This window comes from Macrotis lagotis, unplaced genomic scaffold (assembly GCF_037893015.1).
Source record: "Macrotis lagotis isolate mMagLag1 unplaced genomic scaffold, bilby.v1.9.chrom.fasta BILBYCTG078, whole genome shotgun sequence".
NCBI lineage: Eukaryota > Metazoa > Chordata > Mammalia > Peramelemorphia > Peramelidae > Macrotis > Macrotis lagotis.
The window spans coordinates 72,176-93,144 of NW_027421985.1; the positions used below are offsets into that span (position 1 = coordinate 72,176).

The 20,969-nt window shown below is 37.6% G+C and overlaps 1 long non-coding RNA gene across 5 annotated transcripts in view; it reads left to right on the plus strand.

Moving 5' to 3' along the window:
* Nucleotides 1-7,347: 7,347 nt before the first annotated feature.
* Nucleotides 7,348-20,969, plus strand: part of LOC141504075 (uncharacterized) — a 32,642-nt gene continuing 19,020 nt past the window's right edge. The window contains exons 1-4 of one of the 5 annotated variants that reach the window (XR_012473199.1): nucleotides 7,348-7,654; nucleotides 8,848-8,969; nucleotides 16,283-16,418; nucleotides 17,807-20,155. This is a non-coding gene — a long non-coding RNA (uncharacterized LOC141504075). Of the gene's footprint in view, nucleotides 7,655-8,847; nucleotides 8,970-9,038; nucleotides 9,138-14,409; nucleotides 16,419-17,766; nucleotides 20,156-20,969 lie in introns of those variants that run through there. The other 4 variants (XR_012473200.1, XR_012473201.1, XR_012473202.1 and 1 more) reach the window with 4 other exon arrangements.

A 20,969-nucleotide genomic window follows, 5' to 3' on the forward strand; every position in this document is an offset into this window, starting at 1 on the left:
ATTTGTTTTTTCGATTTGAACCACATCCCACAAATATTTTGGGGTATTTAAAATTTTCCATATAAGACTCAGATAAAAACCAGCTGATTATCACTTTCATATTAGTCTGTAGAAAATCCAAAAAAAAAAGTTTTCCAAGCATTCAATGTATCCGGAGCTCATTATTTCCTAGACAGAAGCACAAGCAAGAAATTTGGAAAATTAGATGTCTACTGTTAGGATTTAATTTTACCTCAATTATCACATCAAAGTTTTCCCATTTTTTTCTCTTTGAACCAGTTCTTATAAATATTATGGTGTTTCTCTGTATTCCCTACATTCATGAAAATATTCCATTCCATAAAACATGTCATTTGCACAGATATTATAATAAGCATTGTGGGAGTGGGCTCATGACATGGATTTGAATTGCATTTGAGTGAGGGGGTGCTGTCCAAATGACACTTTCTCCTCCAGAGCCATCTGAGTCCAGTGGCCTGATAAAAATCAAGATGACTGCATATTGTCCATGATGTGAGACAAACCACTGAAGTGACTTGCCGAAGGTCACACAGCTAGTGTCACGTTCTGAGGGCATATTTGAACTCATGTTCTTTTGACTTCAATGACCGTGCCATGGTAAAACCAGGCTTCAGTCTGATGAGGAAATAGAAAAGTGAGAGCTTGTAGAGGGACAAGAGGGACTCGTATGGTCTTGGGGAACAACCTCAGGGGGCTTGATATGGCAATGTATTCAAGAATGGAAAAGCAGCCATAGACTGGAAAGCGGAGAGAGCACTTTCACAAAACTCAGAGGGGAGATAGTGTCCAAGAAAAGAATAGTCAAAACTGATAATGTGTGTGAAGGTTAAGAGTACTGGATATGCAATCAGATATCTGAGTTAAAATCTGAAACAGCATGACTTAAGCAAGTCACTTGGCCTCTTCCCATTTATTTCCTTGTTCAAAAAATGGGGATAATTAAACACCTTTCTCATAGTATTATGAGGGTCAAGGGAAATTATATAGACTATGCTTTCCAAACATTGACACACAACATAATGGATAAACAACATAAATATTGCAAAGAGGCCAGCATCTAAAAATTGAGAGAAAGTGAACAGATTCACTGATTAAATGATCCTTCATGACATGCTGAGGGAATAATTTTAGCTCAGAGATGAACCAAATTGTGAAGGAACTAAAAGAGGAGTTGGAGAGAATTTCAAAGCAACAAATGCAGTTTATTTAGGAGTTTGAAGGTTGGTATGAAATATAGATGAAATAGTTGGGGAGCATGAGAGGGTCTAGTGAAGATATTTCAAGACAGGGAATTCTTGGCACATTTGTCACAAGGTTCATATAAGCTAAAAGATGAGAGACTAAAGAGTTAAGAGAAAGGAGTAGCTATCTGCTTGAAGAGATAAGAGATGGGTTCCAAGCCATGTGCAAAATCTCTGGAGGGATCAGACACACAAAGGGGTGGTAGGCAGGAACAAAGTACATTGGTTCTACTCTTTGATACTTTTATTGTTTAAGCTAAATATATTCTATGCTAGTAAAGAGTGCTACCTTCACAAAATCTTTATGCAGGTTACTCACTGCACCATCAAGGTATTCACTCCTAAAAATCACATTAAGTAACACCTTAATTCAGTTTTCTAAGATTATTTTATGCAGATCAGATCATGTACTGAAAGTTATCAATCAAGAGATAATAAAGAAATTAAATTTGCTTTCCTGACAAACTCTTTATAGCCATATGACCCAAAAATATAGGCCCTTTTCTCTTTCAGAATAAAACCTAAAGCAAAGATTATTTAGTATAGCTAAATAATTTCTTAATGACAAATATGAAATTATTATGTAGCCCTATTCCTCTTGCTGACATAACTAAAATATGGGTAATAGTAAAACAACGTGCCTATATCATTAGTGTCATCTTCATAAAATAAAAGATGTACTACATAGTTTTCCAGTTTTGAAAATCATTCCTGTCACCGAGCTGCTCACAAAATTTCATATTTTTACTACAGACTGGCTACAAAAAATATTCTTGTTGCTCTTTCTGGTTGAAGTTTAAAGTACTAACTTCTTTCATTGCTCTAGGATGGGTTAGAACCTGAAATCTCAAGATTCAGAATAATTAATTCCAAATTAATCTGTAGAAAGACCAAAAGAATAAAGGGAGAGTTTTCCAAGCATTCAATATTTCTTGGGTTCATTGTTTCCTAGGCAACAGCACAGCAAGAAATTTGCAAAAGTAGATGTCAAAAGTTAGGATTCACTTTTACTTCAGTGACAACATCTGATCATCACTAAATTCAATGCAAATATGCATTCCTCAGTCCCAGAATGAAAAATAAATTGCATTTGATTTATAGTGCTTACTTAATTTTCAAAACATGCTAATGCTTTCTTGAAAATACAACTGACTATGTCTCAGGTTAAAGATACCTCTCATAAGGTTCAGAAAATACAAACATGTTATCCATTCCATTTTTACTTTTAACACTTTCTATTCATTTCTCAAGACTTTCAAAATTCATTTGACAAAAGTCCTTTATAATCACTTTTCATATGCAGTTTAACCATATTTCAGACTACTCTGCCTTTATTTTCTTAATTTATTTAAATTCTATTTCATTTTATTCCCCTTCACCCCCATTACATGTCAAAACAAGTATGGACATTCACTTTCAAAATCTTGAGTTCCAAATTCCCTGCTTTCCTCCCAGTAGACTCCACCTCATTAGGAAAGCAAATTACTTGATGTAGGTTAAAAATCTGAAGTCTGGAACAAAAACAATTCCACCATAGTGATGTTATAAAAAGAAAACAGAATGTTCCACCTTGCCCTAAGAAAAGAAAAGCCTCAAGAAAAATCAATTCACAAAAAGTATACTTCAATCTGAATTCCTATACCATCTGTTTAATGGCATGAATATTACTCTTTGTAGTAAATCCTTCAGAGTTCTCTTGGGTCACAGTACTGCTGACAAAAGCTAAGTCCTTCACAGCTGATTATCACACAATATTGGCTGTTACTTTTTGTATAGATTTACCATTCCATCTGACCATGGAAGTTTTTCCTGAGAGCATCCAATTCATCAATTTCCATAACAGAACAGTATTTCCATCTCAAACTTTTATCAAAATTTATTCTGCCATACCCCTAACTATTTTTATCCTGAAAATCTCCAGGTCCCTTCAACCAGAAAAGAGCTCCTTTAAATATCTCTCTATATATAGATACTTTTTTCTTCCCATATTTCAACTCTTCTGGAATATAGTTCTAACAGGGATATCCCTAGACCCTGGAGGGTGGGCAGGGATTTATAATCCTTTGGGCACAGTGCCCAAGTAGAACCAATCAATTTACAACTCATCAAACAATGCACCAATGTCCCATCTAACATTTGTCATTTTCTCTTTCTTTCCTATTAGGCAATTCAGTAGGTATAGGGCAGTACCTCAGAATTGTCCTGACCCCTATTTCTCCTACCAGTGTTAAGACATTTTTACCTGATGTAATTAGATCACTTTGCAACTGAAAACTGGTCAAATCTCTTGATCACTTATCAAATGAGAAATGACTTTTAAATTTTTATAAATTGTGTTACAGAAATAAGTTCTATATTATAAAAACTTGTTTCAATATTGTATGCCCACAGTTATTATTACAAAGTGTATTTCCCTCCAACCTATTCCTGTCATTCCCGTTTATTCCATTCTCTCTCTCTCTCTCTCTCTCTCTCTCTCTCTCTCTCTCTCTCTCTCTCTCTCTCTCTCTCTCTCTCCCTCTCTGTCTCTTCTGTCTCTCTGTCTCTCTCTCTCTCTCTCTCTCTCTCTCTCTCTCTCTCTCTCTCTCTCTCTCTCTCTCTCCTTTCACTCTGGTCTTCTTCAAAAGTATTTTACACCTACCAACCACCTTACACCATCTTTCTTGGATTCCATCCTCTATCTTATCCCCAACCCATTTTTCTAATCCCTTTTCTCTTCTGATAGAATGAATAAGTTACAGTTGATTATCACCCTCGTGTTCCATTTTGATCTACAATATGCTTCTGCTTCCACTCTTCTAAGTCAGTAGCAATTCATGTAAGTCTTTCCAGGCTTTTCTGAAATCCTATGCCTCATTCTTTCTTATAGAACAATACTGTTCTTTAACATACGTATACCACAGTTTCTTCGTCTATTCCCCAATTGATGGGCATCACCTCATTCTCCAATTCTTTGCCACTACAAGGAGAGTTGCAGTGAATATTTTTGTACATGTGGGATTTTTATGCCTTATCATGATCACTTTAGGATACCGATCTATTTGTGGCATTGCTGGAGCAAAGGGTGTGCAGAGTTTTTTCCCCCATTGGACATCATTACAAATTACTCTCCAGAAAAGTTGGAACAGTCCACAACTCTACCCTCAATGCATTAGTGTCCCAGTTTCATCACATCCCCTCCAACATTGATCATTTTCCTTTCTAGTTATATTGACCAATCTGAGGAGTGTGAGGTGATACTTCAGAGATACTTTAATTTGCATATCTCTCATCAATTATGGTTTATAACAAAATTTCATATGCTTATATAAAGCTTTTATTTCTTCATCTAAGAATTGCTTTTCCATATCGTTTGACCTTGTGAGGAATGTTGGTGTTGGACTTCACTAGGTGTGGAGGGGGAGCCCTTAGGGAATCCACTGCAAAGGAGGAATGGCCCAGCCAATCACAAGCCTGGAAGAGTTTTCCTAATGCCATTGATGGATAGCAAACCCCAAACCAGTTCTCAACCAGGAAAGAGTGACATATAGATCTTGAATTAATGCTACTGAGTTTGCACAAGTAGGTAATTGAATATTAACCAAAACACCCCCTTTGACCATTGGGATTCTTTGGCATATCATGCATCTGATGATGTGGGGTGGGGATCAAATTAGGGGCATGTCATGGAATGGGTGGACCTCTTAGATGGCAACCCAAACTCTGAGGACTTATGAACATCCAAGAGGGAGGGGAAAGATTTTCTAAAGACCATAAATTAGCTGACTTTGAAGACTAATTCCTGCTTCATGCCTAGATGAAGTACCCATACCTTGAAAGGTGTATCTTGCAAGGTTAGTGAATAAAATGTACAATTTTCTCTCATTCTAGCAGGTTTTTCTTTTCATTCATTCATTTATAACAGACCTTTTATCAAGTCAGGAATGACTTGTATTTTTATATGATTTAGTTCACTAAATATTTTACAAGTGAGTCCTTTGTCAGAAAAACTAGTTGCAAAAAAGAAAAGAAAAACCAGATGGATATTTTCATTTCGGCAGTACAAAAATCAATGACCAATCCTGGTTGCATTGTTTTTATTTTGGTGAATATTTTTTGATTTAATGTAAAATTAGACACTTTGCATTTCATAGTGTCTTCTGTGTCTTCGTTGGTCAGAAAGAGCTCCCATTTCTGTAGATCTGATGTATAAACTATTTCTTGTTCTCCTAATTGCCTTATGATATCACCTTTTATGTCTAAATCCTGTTTCCATGGTAGACGATGTTGGTCTAGGCCTAGTTTCTGACCTACTGTTTTCTTGTTTTCCAAGCAATTTTTATCAAAGAATGAGTTCTTATCCCAAGAGCTGGAGTCCTTGGCTTTCTCAAACAACAGTTTACTGTAGACATTTACTACTATTTCTTTTGCACCTAATCTATAATTGATGATTTGTAATATAATTCCAGATCTGTTTTTATTATTCTGACTACCTTTGTAATTTTTCATTAATTCCATTGCTAATCTTGAACTTTTATTTCTCCATATGAATTTCATTTCCATTTTTTTCAGCTTAATCAAGTGAGGTTTTGGAAGTTTGTTTGGTATGGCACTGAAAAGGTAATTTAATTTAGGTAAAATATTCATTTCAATTATATTGGTTTTTCCTACCCATGAATAACTGACATTTGTGCATTTATTTAGATCTGTTTTTATATCTGTGAGAAGGGTTTTATGGTTGTTTGCTTATAGTTTCTGAGTCTGCCTTGGTAATAATAATCCCAAGTGCTTTATGTTGTCTACAGTTAGTTAGAATGGAATTTCTCTATGTCAGCTAGGTCTTATGTAAAATAGACTGTAATGCTTTGTATTTGAATTACTTCTTTCTGGCCACTTTCAGGATTTTCAACTTGATAGTGGAGTATCGTTACAATATTCTTGGCATTTTCCTTTTGCTATCTCTTTCAGGAGGTGATTTGAGGAATTCTTTCAATGACTATTTTGCTCTCTGGTTCCAGGTTACCAGGCCACTTCTCCTTGATGTTTTGTGAAGAGTGCTCTCCAGGCTCTTTTTCACTTAATCATGTCTTACATTCAGGTAGTCCAGTGATTGTGAAATTATCATTCCTGGATCTATTTTCTAGGTCAGTTGTTTTACCAATGTGCTATTTTACATTTCATTCCATTTTTTTTTTGTTTTTATTTTTGTTTAATAGATTCTTGGTCTCTTTTGTAGTCATTAGATTCCACTAGTTCCCGTCTATTAGTCAAGGTGGTATTTTCTTCATGTAGTTTTACATATCCTTTTCCATTGGGTCACAACTCTTTTCAAAGGAGCTGTTATCTTTTTACATTTCCCCAATTCATTTTTAAAGGATTTGTATTCTTCCATCACTTTGTGTTGCAAAATGCCAATTTTTTTCTTGTATTTCTCTTCCCTTTGATTGTCAAAATACTTTCTCAGTTCTTATGAGAAATCTTTCTGGGCTGGAGATCAATTCATATTCTCTTTGAAAGCCTCACATATATTTATTTTTCTGCCTTTCATTTCTCAGATAAATTCCTTGTCTTCAAGGTCATTTCAATGCACTCTGCTTTTCTCTCCTTTCTTATTCATTTTGAGATTTGTTGCCTAATCTAACCTAATCCTCTTGCATTAGAGGAGGAGGAATCCCTGGCAGATCTTTGGTGTTTTGAGCCCTAGAGACTTGCTTACTAGCCTTCAGCCACTGATGTAAGAACCTGCAGTGGCTTTCTTGGTGGAATCACCAAGAAGAGACATCAGAGGTTCTCTATCTCTCTCTGGACCCTCTGTTCTGGGGATATTATCCACCCTTTCCATGGGCCATTCATTGTGAACTCTGGGAAAAGCTGGGGCTGTCCCTGGGCTGTCCAGTAGCCCTTCCAGTCACCTCACTAGGTTGTCCAGGCTGGAAATGCCAGAGGCTCTCTCTGGACAGTCAGAACTGAGGGAGTCAGCCATCCCTTCCCTGGGTTATTTCTGAGCTGATTTTGCTGGAGAATGCCATGCCCTCCATCCAGGAAAGGCAGCTTCTCTGCTGGAAGACAATCCAGAATATCCTGACCAAATGGAGGTCTTGGGCACCTGTGCTGGAACCCTCCCAGTGCCCATCACACAGCCTCTGTGTGCAGAGGCCTCCACGACCACAGTCGAGGTTCTCAGTTTAGTCCTCCACCTTGCCCCACCATTGGTCCCCTTGGTCTGCTTCTGGACACATCTACATTTCCCCCAACAGACCTTGCTGCAAGATGTTCCAGCATGTTCTTCTGTGGGTTCTGTTGCTCCAACATCTTTGAAGAGGCTTGATTCATGATTCAGCAAAGGCTGGGGGAAGCCCATGGGAGCTTAACACAGTTCCTGGCTTCTCCCCACCATCTTAGCCAGATGTCTGGTAACTTGTTTTATTTATTCATATTTCTTTATCATAGTCTTCATATTTCTTTATCATAGTCTTCAACTATCAGGATAGAGAGGAATTGGATGTGGATGGTGATGAAAAGAAAAAGAGGCAACTAATAGGGAAGAGGAGTTATGACTAGTACAGAAAGATGATTCACATTGCTTCATTTGAATAATGAGATATTTTTGACTTTTCCATGAAGGGGGTGGGGGGAGGGAGAGAATTTGAGATGGAAAATAAAATAATTAAAAATTCACAGAACAGAGCAGAAGACAAATGAGAAGTGGAAACAGCCAAGGCAGACAATTTTGTTACTCTAAATAGCTAATCAATTTAAGAGAGTAAACTATACATTAGAGAAATTCACGTTTTTCTAATCATTGCCTGCTGAAAGATTCCTCTTTATTTCAGATAAGAGAAAATTTAAAGAACTGAATTCACTAAACACTTTCCAAATGTCCATTATTATCTTAAACAAAACATGTCACAATGAAATTTCCTAGTATGAAATCCTAAGTGATAGCCTTGTTGGGGAAAGTACAGCCTGCAAATGATTTTTAATATTAATAGTGAGTGGGAAAGTCTGAGATTTCACCAGGGTTATGAAAATGTTACCCACTGAGAAAGAGGGAGATTATTGGGTGGCATTATTATCTCAATTTAAGGAGCATCACTAGGTATATTAGCTATTCTTGGGGTTGGTTCAATAGTACAAAAAGAGGAATTTATTTTGATCAATTTGGGAACCAGGAAGACCTTTCTAAAGACATTGGTATAAAAAAAAACTTGTCAGTAGAAGAAAGTATGAATATCCATTCAATTCCTCGAGCTGAAGGGATATTCTTGCTTTGATTTGAGTTATATGCTCTTTTCCTTAGACAAATCTGGATTGTAAAGACCACATTCCTCATTGATGAGGATGGGTCAGTGAGGGGGCGGGATCTAGTTAAGATAAATGTGATTCTTGGGTCTTTTGCTTTTGCCTCAGTCTCTGTAATTGATTGGGGTCTGTTCCTCGAGAAAGTAATAAAACTTTCTCTTTATACTTTGAAAGATCTCTGAAATTTATTTAAGTGGCATTTGTCCCACAAAATAGTTTCACTGCTTTGGGAAAATGTGGAAGAATTCATTTAGTAGACTAATTCTGACCTGGAAAAATTTAGGGACTAAACTGTTTATTTCAGAGCAGAGCAGAGCAGAACAGAGTAGAGCAGAGAGGAAGATGGAGACAGTTGGAAACTGTTGATACTCCAGCCGGACAGCAAAGGAACTAAGAGAGCTGACATCAGCAGCAACAGTTGCTCAGGTAGGATGGGGGAGGGGATGGAATACAAGGAGGGGGAGGAAGGGCAATGGGGAAGGAGGTGGGGAGGCATCAGGTTGGCAGGAACAGTGGCTTCCATTTGTAGAGGCTGGATTTCTATAGGAGACCCAGATGTCTTGTTAAGAACTGCATAGAGTGGACTGGGGAAAGGTGGGGGAGGTCATTTTCCATCACCTAGAACCAATTTCTGTGCCAAGACCTCAGGAGTGGGTTTGGAAAAGACTTAAGACATTTGTATTCCACTAGGGACTTTGTGTCTCCCAATGAGGATATTTAGATAACAATGATGGAAATTTGAAACCCAGAGAAAAGCTTATAAATCATTCTAGTATAATGAATGCATTCAGGGAGCATTTTTGGAAATAATTTCATTCTTGTTTTCAGGACTATACTTCTCACATGATTTATTCTGATTTCCTCTATTTGCCTTTGGTAACACCTCTATATTCTGTTCCTCGGGTCAATATGCCTGTTTTATGTTTCCATAATTTGTTCCTTGCAAAATTTCTAAACTTTTGCCACCTTGTATCTTTTCAATTTTTCTATCTTCTATCTTTTGTCTCTTATCTTTGAACTTGACAGAACCAGATAAGTGCCTGAAAACAATATTGGCTTACTGTCCAATAATTACTATCACTTTTCAAGAGAAGAGATAAGAGAATGCACTTCCTTCGTTCCATTACAGAAGTGGGAGACTGGGTTTACAACACTGCTTCTGGTGTCATCTTTGGTTGATTTGCTGATTGTGATAAATGATTAGATTCCACTTCTTCCTTAGTTATGGGAAACTGAGCAAAGCAGTTTATATCTTATAGAGAAATAAATAGTAAAAAAGGAGCAAAAGAGTTCAAGTGGTAGAATTGTAGGAATCTTGGCTTACAAATGTAAATCTAGCTATGTTATATATTACATGGAAGCAGGAGGAATTTCTCTCTACAGAGGAAGGGGATGGACAGGCAAGAGGAAATCAAGGGACCCCAGAATTAAAAGGTGGATCAGTGAATGAATCGATCCCAGTCTAAGTGTCAGATTCACACATCTATGTTATATCTTTCAAAGGATTGTCTACCTACCAAATTGTGGGGAAGGGGAGTTTGATAAGGAGTTTGAACCCATGTGGGGGAGGATCCGACAGGTTCTTTGACCTTGACAATAGCTGGCCTTTCAGGGACATAGAAGATTAGAGGCCCTCATTTCATGTACCACATGTGTCCATTTCTATTTTGGATACCCATTTGTGTGGGACAAATGCGACTTAAATAAATTTCGGAAATCTCTCAAGGTATGAAGAGAAAGATTTAATCCTTTCTCTGGAAGATGGTGCTTTATTCATTTCTTGAGGATGGGGCACAATCGATTACAGAAATTGAGGCAAAAGCAAAAGGCCCAAGAATCACATTTATCCTAACTAGATTCCTGCCCCTCACTGACTCACCCTTTTTGATGAGCAATGTGGATTTGCAATCCAGACCAGCAAGATAATCTAGGGAAAAGACTATAAAATTCAAACTGAAACCAGATTATCTCTTTAGCCCCAGGGATTGAATTGTCATCTGGACTTCAACAGATAAAGTGGGGCCAGTTAACTCTTCACCAATAACCCAGGGGTTGCTTTGTTAAGGAAAGAGGGGCATATAGTTAACTGTTCTCCAATCTATAATATTCTACTGAAGAAATCTCAGACTTTGTCCAACTCAATCCTTCCTTTTATTTTGATAAGATTTCTTCAAATTTCTGAGTTGGCCCTTAAGTCTAAAGAACAACTCCCTGATCACCTCCTTACTTGCCAGGGACCCTTTTAGCTGGACATATTCAGACACTTTCTACTGCCCGGATAAATATCCTGGCCAGTCAGTTATAAACAATAGTCACCCTGAACTGACTCAGTCATATGCCACTGCTGTTTCTGTCCTCTGGATCAGGAATCCTGTGCCATAGTGCACCTCTGATGAGGGGCTGAGAATCTAGGTCAGACCCAGGGATAATGCCACCCACTAATCTCTCTTTTTCTCTCAATGGAGAACATTTTCCCCTGCCTCCCCTCTTCCGTTCCATAAGGAGAAGGGCATAAGTAGGGGTGTCACACTTACAGAGTAATGGGGAAGTTTCAGATAAACAATGTATAAATAGGTGAGAGATGGTGGAGATGAACTGGTTCAGTGTCCCTCCTCCCCTCTCTTTTCCTTCTCTTCTCTTCCCCCTTGGAGGCATCCAATGTCCTTCAGCATCCTCTGAATCTCTTCCAAAAAGTCCTCTCCAGCTCTGGTGACTACTTGTCTTCTGGTAAAGAAACTGCTTAACACTTATTCAGTTCAAAACACATGTCTTCCATCACGAAACAATGAGATTCTGGAGCTTATTACATTTGAAATTTTGCCTTACTGCCATATTGACACATATACTTCACTTTTAACACTTTTAACTTCTATTAGTATTGTACTACATGAGCAACGTCACAAGTTTGAGTCAATGTGATCATTCTCACTGGGAGGTTTCTCCATACACATGCATTCAACAGTCATCTTTGTTCTAAGACTACCCAGCATCTGGCTTAAAATAAAACAATTTTAACCTTTGCTCTCATTACAATAATGACTCAAACATCCTTAACCAAAATGAAATTTTTTTCTCAAATATTCCCAAATATTCCTTTTCCTGATATACTTATCTAACTCACTCATTTCCTTGAACTAGAACTTGTAACTGTAATTATCCCAAGAATTTCCCATTCTTCTTACCTAGATATCCCCTCTAATACAAAATCTAGGGAAATTTAATTCCTACCTTAGCATGTAGCTAATAGCAGGTGTCAGAGCCAGGCACCTCACCTGTCTCTGGCTATTAGATCCAATTCACCTAAACCTTCCTTTTCTAGTTTGCTTAGTAATTAACTATAAAGATGCAGGACATTAAAGGAAAATTCCTTTACAGATATAAATATTGAATGTCAGTGTCCAGGCAGGTCATGTGGGTAAGTCAAATGTCTTAGGCCCGATTTATTCTTCCAGGTGAGATATTATGCAAATGTCATTTTGGGGAAATCAGGACAAAGGGATCCAACCTCAGCTATACTGAGAAGCTGCCCCTTCGGCTGCCCATCCCAGTCACCTGACATCCTTGGCCCATTGGCTTCCTTGGCTCCAAGAACATAACATTTACCCAGTAGCATTTCTTTTTTGTTGACCATCCTGGTATCTGACATAAGAGAAAATCAATTAAAAGTCCTGTGATCTAAAATGGTTGTTTTACCCAGTTAGAACTTCCAGTGAATACAGTTCACTGAATTCCAATTATACGCTTAATGGAGCCCGAATTAATGAAACTCCTAGCTAAAGCTCATATTATCCTTCCTACGTCTTTGCCTAAAATCTGGTATTCTAACTATGACTGGCCCTACAGGCCTGTGTCCTAACTCTTACTAGAGATATCCCTTTGTCTGAAATCATATCTACTCTATCTATATATAATGATGGTATATCAGATTCCCCTTGTCTAGAGAAACCTCCTTCTAATCGGTTATATCTCCCAACAAATACCTCCTTTGTTGAGGAGATTGCACAGAGAAATATCAAATTATCTTGTGTTTATCTTTCCTGTATCGTATGGTGCTTTTGCTTCAAAGCAAACAATTACCGCTCTGGAATATACATATAGATCTAAAATATTGTTTACCTACTAGCCATCCTCGGCATACAAATGGCTATTTTTGTTTTGGCAAGGACAATCACAAAGTATCTGAGGCCTGACCTGAACCCAGGTCTCCTGACTCCAAGGCCAGTGCTCTATCCACTGGGCCACCTAGCCACCCCCTAACATACAAATTACTTTTCAGAATTCTTTAAAACCATTAAAACCTCTTAGGCAGCTTTAAATTTCCAACATGCATTATTAATTTCATTATAACAGAACCGCAATAAGAGTAACAGAGTAACACAGAAATTACTAGATTGTACAAAGCAATCCCTCCATTATTACATTATACATGAACCCACAGATCTATCCCAGAAAGGGTCATAATTTTTCATATTTTCCTTATTGCCCTTCAAAGCAATCACATCAATCCCAGGCTTTAACAATACAGTATTTAAATAACATATTCACAATAGTATAGCTAAATGTTGCAAATATAATCTCTTTGCAGTTACAAAAGAATATCACACAACTGATAAAAACATCTTATTCATCAATGTTACCTTACAAAAAGGCCCACAATTGCAATTTGTCCAGAGCCCCCCATCAACTGTCTGCAATAAGCGAGAAGTCCACATTCTTGACTTCTTTAAAATTAAACATGCGTTGTTAATATACATTAATCATAAAATTCTTATTTAAACATCTCATTTCCCTTAGAACAAGAGCAAAATGAATATCCCATGATCTTTACGCTTTCATCTCTTTCCCCAAGTTCTCAGAATCTAATCTCATACATATGACACATTTAAAACTCCAATGTAATTACAATTCAACTAACTTCCCAACAGTTGTTTCATAAAAACTTTAGATAAAACTTCGATGAAAACTTATAGAGAATCCAGCACTCACATTCCAAAAACTCTATGCAAAATAAAAATACAGTTATTAGCATTATTAAACTTAACATTAAAACCAATTAGAATTTTTTTCAAAAGAAATTAGTAAACTTCCGTGGTAACCAAGGTATTTCTATTCTTAGTAACCTGATACCACTTTTCTTTAACCCAAAGGTGTTACAATAGAGTTTGACAATCCCAAATTGCTTGCAAAAGAAAGCATCAGTCATCAAAACTGTTTGGTATTGGCTAAGAAATAGAGTGGTGGACCAGTGGAATAGACTAGGTGCAATAGCAGGAGACAATTATAGTAATCTGCTGTTTGATAAACACAAAGAGTCCAGCCATTGGGATAAAAACTCCCTCTTTGATAAAAACTGCTGGGATAATTGGAAGTTAGTATGGAAGAAACTGAGATTAGACCAACACCTCACACCCTTTACCAAGATAAGATCCAAATGGTATATGAATGTTATAAAATATTATAGTTCTATCAAAAACCAGGAAGGATGGTTCTATAGAGAAGCATGGAGGAATTTGCATGAACCGATGGTGAGCTGGATGAAGAATTGGAAGAATATTGGACGGGATAACAGCAACATGGGGTTAAGGATCAAACTTAATGGACTTTCTCATTTCACCACTGCAAAAATCAGGGACAAATTAATGGGATATGAAATGCAGAATATCATCTGTATCCAGAGAAAGAATTGTGGAGTTTGAAGAGAGACCAAAGATTATTATCTTTAACTTTAAAAAAGTTATCTTCTATAATTTTACTACCCCTTGTATTTTCTTTTTTTTTATACTTTAAGAATATGATTTCTCATCACATTCAATTTAGTATATATATATATATATATATATATATATATATATATATATATATATATAGCATGTAAATAGTGCAAAGACTAATACGCTGCCTTCTGTGGGGGGGTAGCGGGAGGGAAGCATGATTAGGGGAAAAATGTAAAAATTCAAAAATGAATAAATTTTTTAAAAAACTTTTTTCCTCTTGTATTGAAATAGCAATGATTTCTCTATGTCTGCTATTGATATAGTTAAGTATACTTATAGAGTTCCCAATATTGAACTAACCTTGCATTCCAGGTATAATTTCTTTTGATCATGGTATATCATCTTATTCATAACTTGTTCTAATCATTAAATTTTTCCTAAAAATTGCTAAATTTGTATTTAAAACATTTGCATCCATACTCATTAGGTAAATTGACCAAAAACTGATTTCTCTGTTTTGACACTTTCAGCTCTAGATGTCCACAGTGCTTTGGTGTCAGAAGAATTGTTGCAGAATTCCTTGTCCCTTATATTTCCAAATAGTTTACATCCAATTGGAACTGATTGTTCCTTCAAAATCTCACGGCCTCAGACACTTAATAATTACCGAGCTGTTTGACCTTGGAAAAGCCACTTAATGCCATTGCCTTGCAAAAAATCCCCTAAAAACAAAAACAAAAACAAAATTTGATCAAATTCACTCAGGAATCTATCAGGACTACAAGACATTTTTTTCTTAATGATGGGAGTTCAGTTTCTTTTTCTGAGATGGGGCATTTAAGTATTTAATTTCCACTTCTTTTAATCTGGAGATTTCATCTTTTTTTAAGCCTTCATCCATTTCCCTGAGATTGTCAAATTCCTTGGCCTATAGTAAGGCAAAATTGTTCTGAATTATCTCAATTACCTGCTCCGTAGCGGTGCATTCACCTTTTTCATTTGCTACTATTCATTTGGGTTTCTTCCTTTTTTACAGCTAATTAACTGGAGCAATTACATGATCCAGCATAATTGAGCCCTAGCCCTGGATTCAGGAGGGCCTGATTTCAAATCTTCTCTCAGACACACAATAGTTATTTAGCTGTGTGACCTTGGGCAAGTCACTTAACCCCACTATTTTGCAAAATACTTAAAAAACCATCTAATTAACCAGGTTTATCTATTTTGTAGCTTTTATTTGAAAACCAGTTCCGTTTCTATTTATTCATTCAGCGATTTTATGGCTTTTGTTTTAATTTCTCTGTTGATTTTAATAATTTCAAATTTAGTATTTAGTTAATTTTTAATTTGTTCTTCTTCTAGATTTTTTTTCAGTTAATTGCCTAGTCTATTGATATCCTTTAATTCATGTAAAATTTAGAGTTATATACCCATTAACTGCTTAGACTGCAACCCATTAGGTTTGGTATCATGTCTTGGTGGAATTCTTGTTTCTGGTGCTCTGTTGTTCGATTCCATCATTCATTAAAATTAATTAGTTATGAGTTAATTTTATGTCTATCTCTCCATGGTCCTTTCTTGAATTGTGACTTTTATTGCATCATAATCAGCCAACGATGGGTTTAAGTTTTCTTCCATTCTTCTTTTGATTATTAGGTTTGTACATACCAATACACTCTGTTTTTGTGACAGTACCATCAAAAAGAGGTGTATTCCTTTCTATTCCCATTCAATTTTCTCCAGAGGTCTATGAAATGCAAATTTTCAAAAATTTTATTTCTCTCCTTTACTTACTTTTTGTTTATGATAAGATGAACTAATAGTAAGGGAGGTTGCACTAGTGCCCCCAAATGCCCAGTATGGTTTTTCTATGTCTACCTGTAGCTCATTTAGCTTCTCTTCTAAGAATTTCTACAGTAGCTTTGAGGAGGATTTTGTTTCCCCCACTTATCCCATTTAATGAGTGAGATTTTCGCAATTGCTGTGTCTGAGTAAGGATTGCTAGTCCCTCATCTTTCACTTCAGTTGAAGCACCGGGCACAAATTGGGGGAACAGCCGGGGTACCTCTGCCAGAGCAAGCTGAAGCCCAGCCCTCAGACCACACAGAGAGCAACTTGGCCACTGCATTGCAGATCGAGCAAAGAGAAACAGGCAGAGCTGGTAAGCAGGAGCCCCCTGGGCATGAGCCCATTGAACCTAGGGAGGGGAATGAAGAGAGAGAGACTGCCCAGCTCTGTCCTCTGCCCCTGGAACAGGACGCTGGGGCTCTGACCATATTCAGATCCTGATCCCAGTCTAGGCCCCCCCATAGAACAACAGGGGCCCCCCCACCTCCGCCCTGTGGCAGAGGGAGGTGCTTATGGTCATTCACAGACCAGGAGGGAGGACAGAACCTCACACACTGAGACCCTTGTGGGAGTGTCCCAAAAGCTCAGGAAGCACCCCTAAAACAGGCTTAGACTGGGAAAATGAGCAAGCAAAGAAACAAGAGAAACACCATTGAGAAATACATTATCTATGATCCCAAGAAGGATCAATATACTCAATCTGAAGATGAGGAAGCACAGGCTCCTGCATCTAAAGACTCCAGGAAAAATAGAAATTGGGCTCAGGCTATGAGAGAGCTCAAAAAAGACTTTGAAAATCAAATGAGGGATTTAGAAGAAAAACTGGGAAAAGAAAGGAGAGAGATGCAGGGAAAACATGAAAATGAAGTTATCAGCCTAGTGAAGGAAATCCAAAAAAATGCTGAAGAAAATAGCATGCTAAAAGCCAACTTAGGTCAAATGGATAAAACAGTTCAAAAAGTTATTGAGGAGAAGAATGCTTTAAAAAGCAAAATTGGCCAGATGGAAAAAGAGATAAGAAAACTCTCTGAGGAGAACAAATCCTTCAGACAAAGAATAGAATTCAAGGAGATTGATGAATTTACCACAAATCAGGAATCAATACTTAAAAACCAAAAAAATGAAAAATGAGAAGAAATTGTGAAATCTCATTGAAAAAAACAACTGATATGGAAAACAGACTTAGGAAAGAGAATTTAAAAATTAATGGAATACCTGAAAGTCATGATCAAGAAAACAGCCTTGACATCATTTTCAAAGAATTACTAACAGGAAAATTGCCCTGATATTCTAGAAGCAGAGGGCAAAATAGAAATGGAGAGAATCCACCGATCCCCCCGAGAAAGAGATCCCAAAAAACCAACCCCTAGGATTATTATAGCCAAGTTCCAGAACTCCCAAGCTAAAGAAAATATTACAAGAAGTCATAAGGACACAGTTCAAAATCATGGAGCTGCAGTGAGGATCACACAGGACTTAGCGGCAACTACTTTGGAAGCTTGTAGGGCTTAGAATATAGTATACCGGAAGGCAAAAGAGCCACCAATTGCTCCTTCATGTTTGTTTTTCCTACATACTCTTCTCATTGCAATATGTATTTAAGATTTATTTTTATTATTGGATGTGTAAGGTCTTAAAATAGGTCATATTCTTATTTTCAGATCCTTATGGAGATAACTCACCTCTCTCATTTATCTACAGGATATCAAGATTATCATCAGGAATCCCAATTCCTGGGGTATATAAGAAGAGCCTATCGGCTAAGGCCAATATTTAATGAAGACTTGGGGTTTTCCCAAGGAGATCTAGACCCAAAGCCCTCACTTCATTCCTCCTACAAACCTCGCTCCCTTCCCAATCCCTTTCCCTTACTTCCTCCCATCCCTACCTCTTTGCCTGCTGAGCAGGCAAAGACTGAAAAGGCCCTGTGGACCAGGGCCAAAAACCTCCTCTTGGATATTTTCAAAAAATGATGGCGGAGAGAAGACCGTCACAATTCTATAACCCCCCTGATCTTTCCCCTCAACCATATGAAAAAAAAAAAAAAAAAACTATTCCCAGAAATCTGACCCACAGAACCCAGAACGAAAAGCCAAACATCTCTCTCATGATTTGTCTCCGGAAGCTGCATTGGCCAAATTCAGGTGGGTGAGTCTGGGCTCAGAGGGTGGATCAGCTCTGGATCAGCCAGATTAGCAGTTGAAGTGGAGCCAGGAGTCTGAGGGCCCAAGAGCCAGACCTGCTGGATCAGCAGTGGGGCTAGACTAGATGGCAGGGGCTTGAGTTAACTAGGGAGCAGAGGCACTGGTGTTGTTGCTGTCCCCTGGGAGCTTGCCGACAGAGCAGGGGAAAGTGTTCCGGGGCAGGAGAGCTGTGGATACCATCCCTGGGCTCCTCTGGTCTGAGGAATTGGTGGTTTTCTTTTAACGTAGAGAGTTTATTTTTTTTAGGTTTTTCTTAAGGCAAACAGGGTTAAAGTGGCTTGCTCAAGGCCACACAGCTAGGTAATTATTAAGTGTCTGAGACTGGATTTGAACCCAGGTACTCCTGACTCCAGGGCTGGTGCTTTATCCACTGTGCAACCTAGCTGTCCCTCCATGTTCCTTTCTTGCATGTGACTTCTATTGCATCATAATCAGTCAAGGATGAATTTAAGTTTTCTTCCATTCTTCTTTTGATTATTAGGTTTTAAGGTACAAATACACTCAGTTTTTGTGCCACTACAATCGAAAAGAAGTATATTCCTTTCTATTACCATTCAATTTTCTCCTGAGGTCTATGAAATATAAATTTTCAAAAATTCTATTTCTCTCCTTCACTTCCTTTTTGTTTATGATAAGATGAACTAATAGTAAGGGAGGTTGCACTAGTGCCCCCAAATGCCCAGTATGGTTTTTCTATGTCTACCTGTAGCTCATTTAGCTTCTCTTCTAAGAATTTCTACAGTAGCTTTGAGGAGGATTTTGTTTCCCCCGCTTATCCCATTTAATGAGTGAGATTTTTGCAATTGCTGTGTCTGAGTAAGGATTGCTAGTCCTTCATCTTTCACTTCAATTGAAATATATGTTCTGCTCTAGGCTTCTACCTTTACAGCATCAAGTCAGAGAAGTTTAAATGACCCAGGTACCAGCACTGCTCAATAAGTGGTTAGATTTTCTGTATATTTTCAATTAAAGCGGAGTGACTACTGGCTCAGAGAAACGGGAATTTTTTTTTTATTGGAAGCAAATCTTTTAATTTTTTCTTTCCTCTGGTGAAAAAAAAATCTCCATTTCATTTTGGCTTGTTTATTCCCCAATTCTTAAGGCACTCTGGACTTTAACAGTAGCCTGACTTTGAACACACCCATTAGTGCTGCAGCACACACAGTATACAGTGACTGCTACTCCACATTTGGCAGATGTCAACCCCTCCTTAAGGACCACTCCTGACGAGTACTCAGTGTTCCCTACCTGACACCAGATGTTCCCCATTCCTTAAAGACCAGTCACATTACCTAGCGTAGAAGCCTATTTAACTCCCTTTCAACTTGACCATTACTACTGTGATTCTTCTCCACATCGCAATATCTGTCAAAGAATCCTTCATCCTCTCTAAAATGCTTAACCAAGGAGCTTTCTCTATCACTTGTCTGTGACCTGTCTGCTGAAACTTTTAATTTTTCTCTTTTCCCCCTTGTACTTTGGGACCTGGAAACACAATGATTGGTCTCCTAGATATAAGGGGAAGCTCTGACTTCAATTATGACAGTATGACAATTATGACAATTATATGACATTATGATGTCATAATCCTCTTAAGAGTATTAAAATCCTGTGCAGTAGGTCCAAAGACTCAGTCCGATTTTGGGTGTCTGAAGGGGAAAACTGAATTTTCTCTCCATTCCAGGACTTAGTTTTCTCAATAGAGAAGTGCTGCATTCCGAACCCATTTTCTTTTATTATACTGTAGGGATCAAGTTCCTGAGGCCTTTTGAGGCTTGGTCTGCAGGAGACTGACCCACCAGAATTGGGAAATATCTGTTTCCTGATTTCCCAGCCGTTCTTCCTGGTGAGAGCTCCTTTAGGCATGGTTTTAGAAGGGGTTTTAAACAGGAAACCTTTTTTTTAGGAGGCAATGTGATAGGCAAAGGCTCCTGGGCCAACAATATGAGATGTGACCTACACTCACCTCTCAGGTTCTGCTTTTTTTAGGCAACCCAAGTAAATGATTTGTAGAATGAAAAACAAAATTTTGGATGTGATCTTTATTCAAAATGATTTTAATTACTTATTTACCATAAATTTTTGAAACAAGAGAAGAGAAGGAGGAAATATAGGCTTAATAAATGGAGAAAGGAATTAAAGATAAATAAAAAGCAGTTTTTAAAAATGTTGAATATGTTCTGAATTACTTACAATTTTGTCCCTAAAAGACATAAAGCAAAAAAAAAATTGGGATGTATTTCTTCAGCTTCTTGCTGGCTTCCAGGGATACTCAAAAGAAGGGAAAGGTTACACATGCTTTTAAATTTTTCTATCAAATCTTTTGGTGTTTAAACTCTCTTTTTCATACTTACGGAAACAGAGAGTCATGGAGACAAAAAAGTACATGTTCATTATAACACTGTCAGGATTCAATTGTGACTGTTCAGCTCTCATGTAAATTCCCCTCTAAACTTTACTTGTCTGTCACTAGGCCAGTCTACTTCTCCTATGGTCATTGGGTCTGTTTCTTCTCCTCAAACTTTTATTCCGAGTTTGGCTGAGGCCCTCTGGTCCTAAGGAAACTGTAGTACTGTTAGTCAACAAACATGGTATTAGCATCTGCCCTGATGCTAAAGATTAGAAATAGGCAGGCAGACATGGAGGTGAGTTATCAGGAA